Source organism: Hydra vulgaris, chromosome 11, assembly GCF_038396675.1.
Source record: "Hydra vulgaris chromosome 11, alternate assembly HydraT2T_AEP".
In the NCBI taxonomy this organism is placed as follows: Eukaryota; Metazoa; Cnidaria; class Hydrozoa; order Anthoathecata; family Hydridae; genus Hydra; species Hydra vulgaris.
In genome coordinates, this window is record NC_088930.1 from 9151631 (window position 1) to 9162987 (window position 11357).

The 11357-nt window shown below is 28.1% G+C and overlaps 1 long non-coding RNA gene across 1 annotated transcript; it reads left to right on the plus strand.

The window, feature by feature from the left end:
• Window positions 1-3647: 3647 nt before the first annotated feature.
• Window positions 3648-9672, plus strand: LOC136087385 (uncharacterized). The gene is made up of 3 exons (XR_010641765.1): window positions 3648-3855; window positions 4723-4893; window positions 9435-9672. It is a non-coding gene; the product is annotated as an uncharacterized LOC136087385 (long non-coding RNA).
• Window positions 9673-11357: the final 1685 nt, after the last annotated feature.

An 11357-nucleotide genomic window follows, 5' to 3' on the forward strand; every position in this document is an offset into this window, starting at 1 on the left:
TCCTTACCTTCGCAAAAAAAAATGTTCTAACACCTCTTTAACTTCACTAAAAGATATTTAAACACCGAGACTAATCAGAAATTATTTTTGCTGAGTGAACCTTTCAATGATGTTATTTATGAAATTATTTCCAAATTATTTAGAAATTTTTTAGTAGTTTTTAGTAAATATCAATAGTTTGCATGAAAAAATACCCAGCAAGCACATAACGTTATTTCAACGTTATTTCAACGTTGCGAAATGGTTGATATATGGTTGAAAATAACGACCTAAATTTCAACGTTATTTCAACGTTAGTTTAACGTTAAAAAAAATCGTTGAAAATTTCAACGTTAATTCATCGTTTTTTTTAACTAAAAATAAACTTTAAAAATAAACGCTGAAGTAACCTTGAAAATAAACGTTGAATTAACGTTGAAATTACGTTGAAATAACGTTGAAATTTAGTTAAAAACGTCGAAAATAAGTTAAAGTTTGCCGACCCAAATGTACTAAAAAATAGGTATTAATTTAAAATTTAATATTTCTCATAGCGTGCGTGGGAAGGTTCTTTAAAAACTTTTAATAAAAGTATAAATGTAATACTTTTATTAAAAGTATTAATGTAACTAAAACTAAAAACTAAACTAAAAACTAAAAAGGGACAATAACGAAATAATATTAAATGTCATGATAAAAATTGACGAACACGAAATGCAGGTGCTGAATATTTACGCGCCTAATGTGCCAAGAGAAAGGCGCCTCTTTTTTGGCGACCTTAGAGACTTCTTGCAGGACACAGGACTACCCGTCCTGATGGCCGGGGATTTCAACATAGTTGAAAGCCTGCCTCTTGACACAGAAGGCTCAAACAATGACAATATCACACCTACGGCATTGCTGAACTCGGGGTCTTCCAAGATAGGTATAACCTGGTAGATGTTTTTCGTTACAAATTTCCCAACAAAAGAGAATTCACATGGCGCAATCAGACGGTTAAATGTAGACTCGACAGAATCTACTGCCCTGATAAAGTCGCCAAAAAAACAACATACACAAAAATTCTCACCAACCCTTTTTCCGACCACGAGTTTGTATCAACAACTGTCAATTTTAGTAAAACCAGGAGAGGACCAGGATACTGGAAATTAAATTGCTCCCTTTTGGAGGTGCATAGGAAGAAAATTGAACTCTTAATTCAAGATTGGCAAGCTAAAAAACGGTCCTATACGTCAATTTTAAAATGGTGGGACGACTGCAAACTTTTTGTTAGGGTTAAATTACAACACATATCGATACAGGAAATTACAACACATTTCGATACAGGAAATTACAACACATATCGATACGCTAAATTACAACACATATCGATACAGGAAAGTGCGATAAACAAAAAACGCATCAAAAAGATTGAAAACGAAATCCAACGGGAGCGACAAAACGCTAACCCGAATTTAGATAGCATCAAAGAAAAACGCGATGATCTTTTCTTGCTCCAGTTTCCCAGAGCGTTTCGCACGAAACAAAAACTAATTGAAGAAGGAGAAACCCTTCAAAATTTTTGTATAGTTTGGAAAAAGTTCAACAGAGGAACAAGTCAATTACCGAAATTCGCAAGAATGACGGCACATTGACGTATGAACCTGGTGAAATACTAAACTCCCTAGTTTCATACTATAAAAGCATTTACACCAAAACTAGCAAAGACAGCCAAAATTATGTCACACATCACTAAACGTTTAAGTAATGATGAAAATCAATTTTTAAATACCCGCCTAACCGGTGTGGAATTAAAAAAAGCCCTTTTTAAATTTGAAAACGGAAAATCTCGGGCTATAACGGACTTCCAGCTGAACTTTATAAAACCTTTTGGCACACTTTAGAAAAAGATTTTGAAGAACTTGCCTACGAAATATTTTTCATAGAAAAAAAGACCAGCCATGAAAAAATCAATTATTTCACTGATTCCCAAACAAGGAGATCTTACCGAATGAAAAAACTGGAGGCCCATATCTTTAATCGGCGCTGATTACAAAATAATCACAAAAGCGCTGGCCCGAAAACTTGCAAAAGTAATGGGGAAAATTATAGAACCAAATCAAACCTGCGGAATTCCAGGTAGAACAATATTCTCAAATTTACATTTAGTCCGTGATCTTATAGATTACTCGGAATTTAAAAATCTACCTAGTTTCATTTTGTCTATAGATCAAGAAAAGGCGTTTGATAAAGTCAATCGCGCGTTTCTGCTTCAGATTCTCCGAAAATTCAATATCGGACAAAATTTTGTATCTTTTGTCAACACCTTATATTCAGAAGTTTCGGCATCTGTTCTAAATTGCGGTTTCCTGTCAGCCTCCTTTCCTACGGAAAGAGGAGTTAGACAGGGCGACCCCTCTCTCTCTTGCTGTTTGTTTTTGTCGCTAAAGCTCTCGCTTTGGTGGTCAGAGCAGACAGCAAAAGAGAAGGTTTCCCGTTACCAGGTACACCTAAACCCCTCAAAATACAGCAGTACGCAGGCGATTCGAACTTTTTTACCAGGGACGTAAAATTAGTCCGCTTTTTTTTCGAAAAAATAAAACTGTTTGAAAAAGCAAGTGGTTCAGTAATCAATGCCTCAAAAACCAAGGGTCTCGCCCTTGGAGGTTTTGATCCTAAAATGTACCCCGAATAGGACGACATAGAGTGGAACAACAACACCGGTTTCAAAATATTAGGTGTTACTTTTTACACCAGACTGAGCGATACTACCAATTTCAACTGGTTAGTAACTCTAAACAAAATAGAGAAAAAACTCAAGTTTCAAGGGAAAGACTATGTTGATAAATAGTTAGCAATGTCAAAAGTGTGGTTTCTGGCAAACGTGCTGCCCGTTCTCGAATGGGCAATAGAACGTCTGCACAGAGCCATTTTCGAAAATCTGTGGCAAAAGACCAATTTCAATCCGGTCAAGAGAGAGACACTTTTTTACCTATCAAAAGCGGGGGTCTCGGAATTTTATCACCGAAGGAGCAAAGTCTTTCACTTCGCCTCAAAACACTCTTTCAACTAAAAGAATGCGAAGAGGACAAAGCTCACGATTATTACTACTTTTTCAAAGTATTGGTTGGCGAGTTCACTTATAAAATTTACGAACCAAAACCAAACCTGGATCTATTTAAAGCAGAACAATTTTCCAAAACACTGGGACAACAAAACGTCTCAGTACTACAAAACAACAATCGAAATTTTAGGCAAATAACGGGTCCCTTTTAAACATCCCCCTAAAAGCAACAAAAAATTTTTACTTAGAAGTGGCATAAAACAAAAAGACAGTTGTGCCAGCAGAAGTTTTCTGGAACGGTTCAACAAAAAAAATAATGCCGTGGACCCAAATTTGGAAAAAAAACTTCACCTCCCACGCATGCGGACCGAATCAAAACATCCTCTTTCGTTTTTTACACAGCAGTTTACCTTCTGCAGCCTTGCTAGCCAAAAGCACAAGGCAACAGATCGTCAAAAATAACAAATGCAAAACTTGTGGTAAAATCGAGGAAAATATCCATATCTTTGCCTTATGTCCTCCTTCTGTTGAAATTTGGAAGTATTTTAAACATGTATATAACTCCTTGACATCCCGAAACAATTTTTCTCCGATAAATTCGATTTTCTCGATTGAAACAGCGAGTTAATCGGAGAAAAACCCCACTTCGCAGCTGCTGTTGACACTCACTCAAACCATCATGTGTGCAATATGTAACAGTAGATGCCGCTGCATGTTTAGTAACATAAAAATTGACCCAATGGTAGTGATCAGGGTAATAATCAGGAACATCAGGAATATTATTACCTTAAAATATAATTATCATGTCCGTAGAAACACCGCGGACATTTTCTGTGAGTATTTTTGTATTAAAAATGTTTTCTGTCAAGTAGAGAATAGAAATCTGAAACTAAACATATGAGCTGAAATAAAACAACGGCTCGTTGTATGTTTAGTAAAGATTTCCTTCCCTCTGCAATTTTTTCTATGTTATACAACAAAATTATTATTACATATGATTAGAAAATCACTGCCAGCCCTTATTTTATGAAATATTATTTAACACATAAGTGTTTATCTATAGTGTTCGTAACGTAATGTTTGTGTAAAAGTCCTGTAATTTTTTTTAATTTGTTTTGATATAAATCTTTTTTTCCTTATGAATCTTTCTTTAACCTATTTTAGAATTTCTCCTTTTTTTAACCTAATCCAAACTCTCGATTTTTTTCCGCATAACGGCAAAAAAATAAAAAACAAAAAAAAAAAAAAAAATGAAACCAAAAAACACAAAAAAATCAAAAATACAAAAATACAAAAAATATATAATAAAATAAAAAAAAAAAAGAAAATGTCTATATTTACGAACATTTGAAAAAACTATATATTGCAAAATTATAGAAAACCTGAGTTAGTGTAATTTTTAAGAAAAAATTGTAAATATGTATTATTTTGTAATAAAAGAAAAAAAAATTTATGTAATAAAAATAAAAACATTAAAAGATGTATAATTTTACAAAAATTTATAAGAATTTGCATTATACACAAGCATTTTAAAAGTCTTTTTACATTGTGTACAATACTTTAAATTGCATATTTTATATAAAAATGGTGGATTAGAGATGAAATTTAAATCATTTAAAGATGTTTTTATATATATGTAAAATTTACAATCAAAGTCTAATTATAATTATGAAACTATAATGTGGACCAGTATGTTTTAGTTTATATATTCAAAAGACAATGTTGTTTGTGTGAATGAAAATCCATCAAGTTTAATAAAGAATGGTTTTGTCAATTGTCCGAATCGAAATGTGAAATTTGCAGTAAAAAATTAAAATATGACACAACAGTTGGTTGGTATAAGTTTAAACTAAAATGTGATAAAACTACAGGTATTATAACCTATTATATATAAATGATTATAACATATCTATATTTATAAAAGTAGTATTAAAGACCATTTAATCTTTATCAAATCTTATGTAAAGTATGTATTGTATTCTTTTTGTTTGGGATTGGTATAACAACATCAGGTAAAGTAAAAACGTATATAAACTAGATTGCAGGCGTTAACATAACTCCAAAGTAGGTTGATGTTTTCGTTTTTTTTTTTTAATTTACCTTCCTAAGACCCAGAAGGCTACTATACGCGAGGAGGCTACTTAATTGTGGTTATAAACCTCTCTCAACTCTATAACTATAAAAAACGAACCTTGACGAACAAGGTCACTGTGCGGAGAAACAAGTTGAGCGCGGTACTATCAGTGAATAAATTTAATTATTTTATAAATAGTTAGTATTTATAAAAAGTTAGTATTTATAAAAAAAGAAAAAGTTATTTAAAGTTGCTAACAGCATGCTCAAATTAGAGCTAAGATATCTTATAAACAGACTTTAAAACAGCAAAAAATTTATAAAAAAGAAGAAAGAAAGTTAGGGAAAAAGCTGTTTATAAACAGTTTTTCCCTTAACTTTCTTTCTTCTTTTTTTAATATTTCAATATATCTGTCGAGTATCAAATCACATTTATATAAATTAGTCTAGATTGCTTTGTCTACTAACTCTAACCTCTAAGTTGTATTCATCAGAGTGGCCACAGCTCCTCTAAAATCCTCTATTTTCCTCTAAAAAGTTAAAAATGTGATCAAATCTCCTCTTTAACTCCTTTTTTTTTTTTTTTTTAGGTTCACAAGCTTTTTTTTAATTGTTTAAAATAATGTTGTTATTGTTTAGCAAATTTTTATATTAATTAAAAAGATTTTTGAAAATCTTTAATTATTCTTATAAAATATTATAGAGCTAAGCAATTTTTAAGTGTAGAAAATGGTTTAAATGTAGTTATTTTCTGTTATGTCTACCATAAAGAATTTATTTGTTTTTTTTAGAAAAGTAGAAATAATGCCTAAATATAAAAGTAAATTTTAAGACTTGTGGCTCATTGAAGATGAGTTCAAATGCTGGTTGCAAAGAGATAAAAAGGATAAAACAAATACATTTTGTAAAGTTTGTTCGAAGTCCTTCAGCAAACAGCGGAATATAAAATATAAAACAGCATTCTAAAGGGAAGAAACATGTGGCAAGATGTCCATGTGATAGCAGTAGAACAAATTTTTTTTAAAGTTATCTGCAGTAACTAATCCACTTGAAAAGAAACTAACTCAAAAACAAGTGAATTTGATTGATATAATGTCAAGAGATCAGACATTAAATGCGAAGGTGTTTTGGTCACTAGAAGTTTTACGATGTAAATATTCCTACCGTTCTTCAGAGTCAAAAAGTAAACTGTTCTGTTCCATGTTTCTAGACAGTAAAAATACTGAAAGTTTCACATGTGGAAAAACAAAATGCAGTTACATTTTATGTCATGGTGTGGCCCCTTTTGTCAAATAGACGATGCTAAATGATTTAAGCAAAGTCCTTTATTACACCAACTTGTTAGAGTTCTGAGTTTTTAGGTTAAGGATCAGCGGTTGATGTTTTTTCTAAATATAATAATTGTTTAAATTCTTTGGATCATACTAAAGTCCTCCAAGTTTCTGTTGGTGGTCCTAATATAAATTTAGCATTTTTAAATCTGGTAAATGAAAGCAGAATAGACTATTTACTTGATCTTATAATTAATATTGGGATATGTAGTCTCCATATCATTATATATCATTGTTCTTTCCAAACTGGAGAAAAGGCTAGTGACTGGAAAATTAAAAATTTACTTATTTCTATGTATAAAATATTTGATAAGCTTCCTTCCCGCAGAGCTGACCATGAATGTTCAATAGCTGCTACTTTTTCAGATTATCCTCTTAAGTTCTGCGCATATCGATGTATTGAAATTAGTAGTGTTGCCAAACGCGCCCAAATGATTTGGTCCAAGATAATTGAAGTTGTAAAGTTTTGGAAAAGTTTACCAAAATAGAAGCAACAATGAAATAGAAAGCCTGGACAAAGCACCAGTTTCGATTGTCTTGCTAAAGCTGTGGAAGATCCGGCTATTCCGCTGAAACTTAAATTTTTTAAGGAAATTGCAGCATCATTAAATGAGTTCTTAATCACTTTTCAAACTGATAATCTGATGATTCCAATTCTTACCATCATTAGACAATGTCCTTCGTAATTTATACAGCCGCTTTTTGAAGAAAGGTAGTTTAGAAAAGGCAATGAAATGAAAAAACTTTGAACCACACAGTTTTCTAATTTCATGGAGTTTGTTAATTTATGTCAAATCTTCTTGTCAAAAATATCAACAATCACTTGTTCATAAATCTAAAATGAAATGAAGTTAAACAAACAATGATAAATAGATATTTTGCTTCTTTTAAAAGATTTAAAAGCTTTTCAAAATTCCAATTTAAACTTCTTATATTGAGGTGGAGAACTTCTTATATTGAGGTGGAAATTCGATTTGAACTTTTTAAATTTCATTCTGAAAAAGAAAACCTTTCATAACATTTTTTTTTTTTAAATTCTTTAGGATAAAAATAAGCACAATCCGTAAACGTTTTGCAAAAAAAATTTTTGAGAAAAGAAAATTTTAAAGAGAAAAATGAAAAAGAGGTTAAGATTGAAATTCAAGAAAAACTTTAAATTTAAAATTAAACTTTGGAGAAAATTATTATTGAGCTTAATAAAGAAGCTGATTTTGCATTTGACTTTGAGGCAGGAAAAAAAGAACGATTTAACAATCTTATTCAAATGTAATGCCTTGAGAAGGGCTGCAATTGATAAAGAGAGTATTCTTAGGGAACTAAAATGCAAGAAAGTAAAGTTGGTAGAACTTAAAGAACGCATTCATTAATCGTAAATTTATGAGTTTTTTTTTTTTAAGTCATCTAATAAAGTTCATAATTTCTTGATGGTAGTATAGTTTTTAAAATACCCACTCCTGTTCTGCAAATGGTTAACATCTAAAAGGGCATTGGATCGTAAAGAATAGCTTTAGCAAATCGATGTCATTTAACATGAAAAATAGCATTATTGAAACATGTCCAAACCACACAAGTGTAGAAACACAGACAATGATAGTAAAAAAAAATCCTCTAAAATCTTCTCTTTTTTTCAAAATTTCGTAGTTACGCAAAAAAAACCCTCTAAATTAGATGTAAAATCTCCTCTAAAATCCTCTTATATCCTTTTTTTTTATAAAAATTTTAAGTGGCCACCTTGTTCATGTTTGGTTTTTCGGATCTTAACTAAGATTTTGTATATTACATTTATTTTGCCATGATTTCATTATTTTTTGTTAATTTGTGATTTGAGTATTTCATTAATTTAATTTATTTGTGATTTGATTGTATATTTACTGTTTTTTTTTTTTTAATTAAATTTACTTTGATTTCACAGGTTGATGGTAAAATAAATGTAATAAACAAAATCTTAATTAAGATCTGAAAAACCAGATATTTCTTTGTGCTGCTCCTACCAATATATATGTATATCTATAAATATATATGTATATCTATAAATATATATATATATATATATATATATACATATATATATATATATATATATATATATATATATATATATATATATATATATATATATATATATATTATATATATATATATGTATATATATATATATATATATATATGTATATATATATATATATGTATATATATATATATGTATATATATATATATATATATATATATATATATATATATATATATATATATATATATATGTATATATATATATATATATATATATTTATAGATATACATATATATATACATATATATATATATAATATATATATATATATATATATATATATATATATATATATATATATATATGTATATATATATATATATATATATATTTATAGATATACATATATATATATATATATATATATATATATATATATATATATACATATATATATATATACATATATATATATATATACATATATATATATATATATATATACATATATATATATATAATATATATATATATATATATATATATATATATATATATATATATATATGTTTATATATATATATATTTATATATATGTATATATGATATATATATGTATATGTATATATATTTTTATATATATATAATATATATATACATATATATATATATATATATATATATATATATATATATATATATATATATATATATATATATATATGTATATATATATATATATATGTATATATATATATATATATATATATATATATATATATATATATATATATATATATATGTATATATATATATGTATATGTATGTGTATGTATGTATATATACATATATGAATATATAAGTACAGTTAATTACAGATATCGTTTTTCCTTGTATTGATCACTTAATGTTCACATTCGCTTGTGAACAATGTGAAGTATAATAATACTTGTAAAATGTTCAAATGTACCTTACTTTAAATTTATTTTTATTTAGATGCAGTTACCCGATGTTCTTAAATAAAAAGACAATGCACAAAGATATAATTTAGACTGTTTGAAGTTTGCACCATATTGATTGGATCGTGGAAAAATCAAAATGAGTCTGATGACAGAAGGCAATAAAAATACATATGAATTTGATATTGATGATGAAGATATCATATTTTTATCAAGATTGTTTTAAAAATAATTTTAATTTTGTATAAGTTTTTGTTCTAAAAATGTAAAAATTATTTTTTTAGTTTTATTTGCTTTCAATAATTGCTTTTCAATTTCTTCTTTCAATAATTGCTTTTCAATTTAGCTACCTGCATTAAAAAAATGGTACAGGGCAGATTATTTGGTATACTATAACAACAGTTAGTATTATAATATAAAGTTATCTAATTATACTAATAATAATAATAAGTGAAAGCTGTAACAAGATGTGCAGTACAATAGCATAAGATATTGTACTATGACAGCTATTAAAAGTTCATGAAGAATTATTGTTTCTTTTCTTACTCGTAACAACACACTATTGTTCAAAAAATAAATGTTTTTTTAGATTAAAAGAGTCACGGCGTAAAAAGCTGTATTTTTATAAACTCGTATATAAGCCAGCATCTCTACGTTGTTTAAACGTTGAAATTTGGTTGAAGCGTTGTTTTAACGTTGTTTAACTTTGTCACAACGTTACGGTTTAAACGTTGTTTCAACGTTAAATCAACGTTGACAAAAAAACTCAATTATAAAAACTGTACGTTGAGTTGATGCTTAGAGTAAAATTAGTTAAAGCGAAAAAAGTAATTAAAATAATATTTTAGTATAATGTGCAACACATAGGTGTTAATGTATGAAATTTTTAAAATTTCAAAAATGTTTTATGTAGTATTCAAATTTCTACTTGTTCTTATGATAAAAGAAATTAATGGCTTATTTAAGAAACTGGCGAAAGTGCCACTCTAATGTTCTAGCTCTAGCAGAATCATCTTCTTGTAATGAAGAAGAGAAACTCGAGAAAAATAATGACAATTTAAAACTTACACAAAACATCACTCAAGCAGAAAAAGACAAAAATTCGGAAATTGATTATAAAAGTGAAGAATTTCTTTATGATTATTTGTCTCAAAGTGACAATGACGCTGTGTTTTTCTCAGTAGAAATTTAAAAAAACTATGATTCACTTAATCAAAAACTGGCAGACGATGCCCTTCTCAGAAGGGCATCGTCTGATAAAAGAACTTTGCATCAGACTCAAAAATCAGTTACTGTCAAAAGCAAGTGTGGTGGTCAATGCTACTACTTTGTTCTTGAGACTGGTATACTAAAAGCTGTTTCTTCATCAAACAAAGGTTCTTCTATTTTTATAAATGAAACGATACTTATTGATGTAAATATTTATGGTTTACCTTTATTTAGGTCTACATTAATGAACCTTTGGCCTATTTTATGTAGAGTAGTAAGTTTTAACCCTTTTATTGTGGGATTATATTATGGAAAATCTAAACCATCTAATATTGATGACTTAATGTTTGATTTTTTAAATGAATACAGACAACTTCAGTTAGATGGGATATTTTGATATATTTAAGACAAAAAAAAACTAATGTAGTTATTAGGGGATTTATATGTTATGCGCCTGCAAGAGCATTTATTAAAGGTACAATTAATCATAACGGATACAATGCTTGTGAAAGATGACAGTTAAAGGAGTTTTTAGTATACAATGAGAATAAGAAAAAAGGAAACAAAGTACCAAAATTAGATAACGTTGATAAGTTCCCAATGGCTGAAGGCAGTATGTTATTATTTATTTTTTAGTGAATTTTTATTTAAATTTATTAAGTTAGTAAAAATATTGAACAAATGTTGTTTTGTGAAACTATTTTAATTTATAGAATTTCAAAAGAGAGTGTTATATTTACTTACTGATATA